Source organism: Chelon labrosus (genome assembly GCF_963514085.1).
Source record: "Chelon labrosus genome assembly, chromosome: 13".
Taxonomy (NCBI): domain Eukaryota; kingdom Metazoa; phylum Chordata; class Actinopteri; order Mugiliformes; family Mugilidae; genus Chelon; species Chelon labrosus.
The window spans coordinates 11,613,461-11,619,887 of record NC_140346.1 but is presented as its reverse complement, the minus strand read 5'-3'; positions in this window follow the sequence as shown (position 1 = coordinate 11,619,887).

Here is a 6,427-nt window from a genome sequence, read left to right as displayed (position 1 = left end):
GGTGATCACAGGCTCAGGAAAATGGAGTATTTGGGTAGAGCATGTTCATTCATGTTCAAAATTTGGCATTGTATAAAATAGTTGGTGTAATAATATTGTAATTATACTGAGACTAAGCCTAAGTAGAGTAAACAATCATGTTTAAGCTCGATACTCATCTATTTTTTTGTTGTTGCTTTTGATAGTCATTAAAATGACAAGAGGTGCTTTTAATTTGTGTCTGTCTTGATTATTAAAACTTAAACAAACCCTTGGGGGGCTTCAAACATCTTAAATCTCCATCCACTGCTTGTGGAGTCTGAAGTGCCCCATCATTCCTGTTTGACACCAGGCGTGTTCACCGGAGCATTCATCTGCTCTGGCAGGTTAGAGGGACAGTCGGAGATGGATGAAAGACAAGAGGGAGTGGGGGTCACAAAGGAAATAGTGTGTAGCACTGTATGTTGTTGTAGCTGTGTCTGTGGCATTTTACCATGTCCAAACACGTCAGGCTCACGTTCATACGTGGATTCTGTCTCTGGCACATACAGCCCTTGTTGACAGGTCGTGGCTTGTTGCCATGTTTGTCACATCCCCGAAGACTCTGAGGAATTCAGGTTGAGCTGTTGCTAAACACGGTGTTTTATGTTTCAAGATAATTTCAGTGACTTTGACTCAAATAAAAACTAAGTTTGGGTCACTGAACTCACTGAAGCTATATTGGGATTAATCAACTTGATAGTTTCCATAAAGTTCATAAATCATAACGGAAAACAAGCGAACAAAACAAAACTATCTTGTTTCCTAAATGGCTTTCAATGGCATCTTGCAATCTTTCTTTGTGGAAAGAGTCTGCTTGTAGTTGGAAGTGACATGCAGCTGAAAGGCCTGGGAAAAGCTTATAAAAAGTCCAGGCTTTTTATTCATTTATTTTATTTTTTAACAGTTTATAGTTCAGTTTAATTAACACTTGATCTCACATACTTTAAATAATCTCAGAAATAATGATAATAGATGATGGTATAATATCAGAAATAATCTCTACTACAATTTTGAGCAGGGACACTTTATTTGTTAACTTTGATCTTTTTGTATAGTCTAGGTGGGCAACAATCCTACATGCTACTGTTAAAGAGCAGACAGATGGGTGCCTACACCTGTCTCCCATGGTATGAAGGCAGATATCCACATTTCAACAAAGCAGGATATGCTTTCCCTCTGCCATGTGACCCAACCCTGTCAGGACGGCCTGTACAGTAGGCTATAGTTCAGGATCCCTCCTCCATCCATCCGACCACCGTGCACCGGACCCCTCTCCTCCCCTCCTGCTCCCCGCCCTCCCCTCTCTGCTCGGCGTGCAGCGATGCTGTAGATGCGGCAGACTGGAACAGACACGTTTGACAGTGAATGCAGCAGCTGGGGAGGATAACAGCATCCTGACAGACACCGAGGAGGACAACGATACTTCACCCGAAAGCAGTCAATGTAAGCGCTTTGTTTTTTTGTCTTTCTTATTTTTTATCTTGTGTGCTCATCATTCCCTGTAGTGGATGTGAATCGCAGTCTGTCCCTCGTCCACTTTGATGTCTTCACGTTGCGTTTACGCAGTCCAATTGATGAGCTTTCAAAACGGAACACTTAGCTGATTAAAACACTGAGTACATTTTGCTATTTTAATTAATTAAAAGGTTTTGGAATACACTTAAAATGAACTAACGTCGTGTCCAATGTAGACTTGGCACTGCATTTTTACTGCAGCTAGCTGAAACCAAAGTTTTTATTCTTTTGAATTAAGCTAGGCTATGTCCAATTAATTAAAGGTGTTATCGCGATATTTCAGTTTTGTTTATGTGATGTACACATATGTGATGTAAACATCAACAAGTCAGTTGTTTAATTTTAGTCCATGGTTGTTTTTTAGTCCTAGTCTACCTAGCGACTTCCACTTGTAAGAAGTTTTTAAAAATATATTTTGTCTGAAAGGACATCACATCTATAACATATTTCAATCTTTAAGTAATTATATGTAAACTTGTAAAAAGCGATGCAGCAATGTATGCTTTCCATGACATTTATAGTTTTTTTTTTCATATTAACTGTTGTTTTCCTTGTGCCGTTTATCCGCTAACATATACTAGTTTGGATTCTAAGTAGAAAGGGCAATGTTTTCTGAAGAAAATGTGAACTTGAACTGATTTATCCGAGTGAAAAACAGAATGACTAGAAATGGAAGCTGAATTATAGACGACGAAAGAAAACTGAAGATTTCTAAGTTGAATGACGCCGGATGTGAAGTGATGTGCTGAAAATGAGTTTAAATGTCAAAGTGAAGATGATGAATAATTAAAAATATCACTTGAAGTGGAGCTTGTTCAAGTGTATTAACGGAAAATAGCGTGAGCTCAGTTTATTCATCCAAAATGTCAAGTCAAATGCATATTTGCAGGTGTAGCAGCTGGGATATAGTATGTGTAGTAGTAGGTTTCATTTCTGTGGCTTATTATTTTGTTCCTCTTAAATCCATCTGATTTCAACTTCTCATGTGTAAAACGTGCTGTTGTAGCTTATGGAGCCTCTGTGTGCTGTAGCTTTGACGAGGAATGTACGTGAGCTTTTACTTTTTCTTTTCTTTTTTTTCTGTCAAAGCCTCTTCAGAATAAGTTCACACTCCTGCAAAGTCATGGGAGACCAGCAGTATTAACCTACTTCCCTGGGTCTGATCTTAATATCCTTACGTTCATTCTTCTTATGTTATGTAAGTAAAGCCAGTCTTGATATGAGGCTGCTGTTCACTGGCACAACAATGAATAGTATGTAGGAGGTATCCTCTGATGCGGTGGTATCAACTGATGATCTTGCAGGATACAGTATGCAGACAAAACAGCCTGTGAGTCATCTTCTCAGAGGTAGTCATTACATCTCCCTTTAGCCTATAGGCAAGACGTATATTCTATGTACAGTAATGCGGAAGCTCTGTCAGTTATGCTGTTTATTATGCTGTTTGCAGATTTTAGCATGTCAGTAAGTGGATGTAAGTTGATGCAGTCTTTAAAAATCTTGACATAATGAATGATATTAATATTTATACATTAAAATAAGTGACCTGCCATTATACAAAACCACCTGCAATGAATAGTATAATATTAAAAAAAAACATAGATGGATGGAATTTAGTTCCTTCAATATTAATTGTTGCATGTGCACACTAACATTAGTTGTAGATTTTTCCTGCTCACAGCTGCTAAGAAGCTCATTGCTCTTTAATAGACAAGTGTACATTTTTGCAACAATTTTTTTTTATATTTTATTTTAATTAGATTTTCATCCTTATATTTTGTTTGTTGCTTACAGTATTTGCTTCCATCCAGGCTTGGACCAGATAAGTACGAGGTGGCCTCTCCTACATAGGACCCCAAGACTGACATAATTTTGGTTAACTGAATAGTTGCTGTCATTGACCTTTGACTTCAGAAATATTTTGAATGCGGGGCCTTACTTACATAGTTGTAGAATGTGTTTTTTTCTGCTTTAATAAAATATCTGAATACTTCCATTCCATTACTATGGAATAGTATCAGTATCAGGCTGCTGTTCTAAGCAGCCTGATACTGAGTACTTAATAAGAACATTTACGTACCCTTACATGCTAAATGGCTCTTAGGTTTACTCCATACAGTCTATCATTTACTCTAAAAACTGCTGCCTCTTCCTGTCCTCTGTGCCCATTTACGCTTATGCTATCTTGCTGCCATTTATATGTCAAGTCATTTTCTATTAATGCCAGTCACTGTGAATCCCTCTACAATGTTTCAGTGGATTTAACTACTGCTAAAGTTTATTTTAGAGGCATCCATCTGCCTCCCACGATCCATATTTTACGGCGGTGACCTCTCTCTTGCTTTTTGCTAACCCGGCTAGTACTGGGTGAAGGTTGGGGTGCAGGGATACACCCAGATCGCCAGTCTGTCACAGGGCTGACACAGCAAGAAAATTCACACTAACATCCACAATTTTATGTCGCATTAAAGGTTTAGGGGTGTCGGTAATTTATCAATTCACATGTGCCCTTAAGCAAGACACTGAACCCCAGTTGCACTGGTGTATGAATTTGTGTGTGCTTGTGTAAGCAAACAGTTGCTTTGAGTACTAACAGGTAGAATAAAATAAAGACTATTTAACATTTACTTAATATACAAACCTAAGAGTGATCTTCATTTTCTAAGCGAATTCTTGCCAATAGAACAAATATATTTACCAAAATGTTTAACTATTCCTTTTAATTTAACTTCTCAATATAGATGAGGCGGGTTTTGGGTTCTCTGGAACTCCCTAACCTCCACCACATTGCTGCTAGACAAAATAAACTCTAAAAACTAACTCTAAACTAAATATTTGGTACTATCATGCATACATGTACAATACATGCATTACATTGTTTATACAAAAAATTTATCTGATAGTGATTACATTAGTTACATGTGTTGTACAAAATCGGTTGGTCAGACCTTTGTGCTGAGTTCATTCCAGTCAAACCAGGCAAGTATCATCACTTTGATGTCTTCATGTAGCTGTAGACCTGACTAGTTGATTTGATACTAATGGGCCTTTAATCCAGCTGTATGTGGGGCATCAAGTCTTAGAGTCAGAAAAAGGTAGTACAGTACATAATCTGAAGCGGTATGATCTCAGGTCATTGAGTTCTTTCCTTCTCCCCTTTACCCTCCTTGGACCGTCCCTCTCATCCAGAACGGCGCAGTCGCATCCAAGGTGACTCGTGACATGTTGGCATACGTAACATGTCTCCCTGCCTCCTTCTTATCAGGACCCTTTGACACCCAGAAGAGACTTTTCTCTGGCTTCTCCCTCCTTGCTGTCAATCAAATGCGAATGAATGGGGGTGTGATCTGGAGGGCAAGTGAAAGAGCAGTCAATTCCCATACGTTGGCTTGGCTTGGTGCTTGGTAGTGTACATGAGTCTGCAGATTTTTTCCCAAGCTGGTAACTCTAGCCCCCTCCTGCTTTGAGCAGATCAAGGGTAGAAAAGAAAGTTGATTTTAATCCTTAAAGGGATTAAGAACCCCATGAGTGATTAAATGAGACTTCTGTCTTAAAAAGGACGAATTACTGTACCACCTCAGACTTGGGAACCATTTTTACAGTGGTCTGTGCAGAACAAAGTAGATTAGACGTATCTCCATTTCAATCATCATTAATCACTTTGCGATCACAGGAGAGTTCAGTTGCATAGTTCTGCTGCTTAGAGCCCTGCCAGGCCCATGGAAATGGATTTTGTCTGACGGGTTGTACCTAAACAATCTTTTCCCAGGAAACGTACATACTGTACTTTAGCTAGATGAATAATTAGCTCACCAGCAAACTTGTTCTGGACATGTATGAATAAATCTGTTATGGTTGTTTCTAGCCAAATCAGTGTTGGTATTTTTTATAATAGATCTCCCCAAGTTGTACTTGTCTTCTCGGATATGGTACTTGCTGGTTCAAACTGAAAAACCTGCAACCACAAATTATACGAAACCGTTTGGTGTAATGTGTGTTTTCCTGAACTGAAGACACACACAAGTAATGATAAAATCAGCAATTGCTGAGTGTGCAAAAGCCCATGACTTGAAGACAAGGAACACAGTCGGGGAGGGCAAGACAGTGGGTAAGGCACAGCAGTCAATGCGGCCAAGCTGGAGGTCCTTGACAGTGAGAAAGACCACATTGAGTCAAGGCAGGAGGCCAGCAGCAGAATAAGGGCCCCAGAAGTGGACAGCACGATTGTGGAGTTCAGGACAGGATACAGATATCTACAAGGAACTAGTCGAAAGGGTAGACAACTGGACCTTGGGCTGTGGTTCAACAGTGATACGGCTCTCCATCAGCAGAGTGGTGGGTTTGCGAGGTTGGTGACCTGGGAGCAGGCTGGATTTTAGAGTGACTCTGGAGCAAGCAGGGTGAGGGTTACTCTGAAAGCAGTTCCAACATCTGACTTAGGATCAGGGAGGGCCAAATTGCTGTCTATCAGGAATATCAGCTAACTCAGAATCTGTCTAAGAAACAGGGAGACTTCAACCGACTGAGAAACAAACAGGGGAGATGTCAGCTGACCCAGGAGCCACAGTTGCATCTGTCTACTTAACAGAGTCAAAACAGACTGCAGAAGGGACTCGGATCTTGGAACCACCTCTGGAACGGCTTGATGTCAGCAGACCTAGGAGCAGACTCAGGAATAGTCAGCAGCAGCCCCCCCTTCCGATTATGTTGTATTGCTTCCCTCAGGCAATATCATGATGAGTCACGGCATTAATTTCCATTACTATGCAGATAACACCCAGCTATATTTATCTATGAAGCCAGATAAAACAAATCAGTTTGTCAAACTACAAGCGTGCCTTGAACACGGACAGGCTTGGGTGACTTTAAGCTGTCTACTCATAAATTCAGA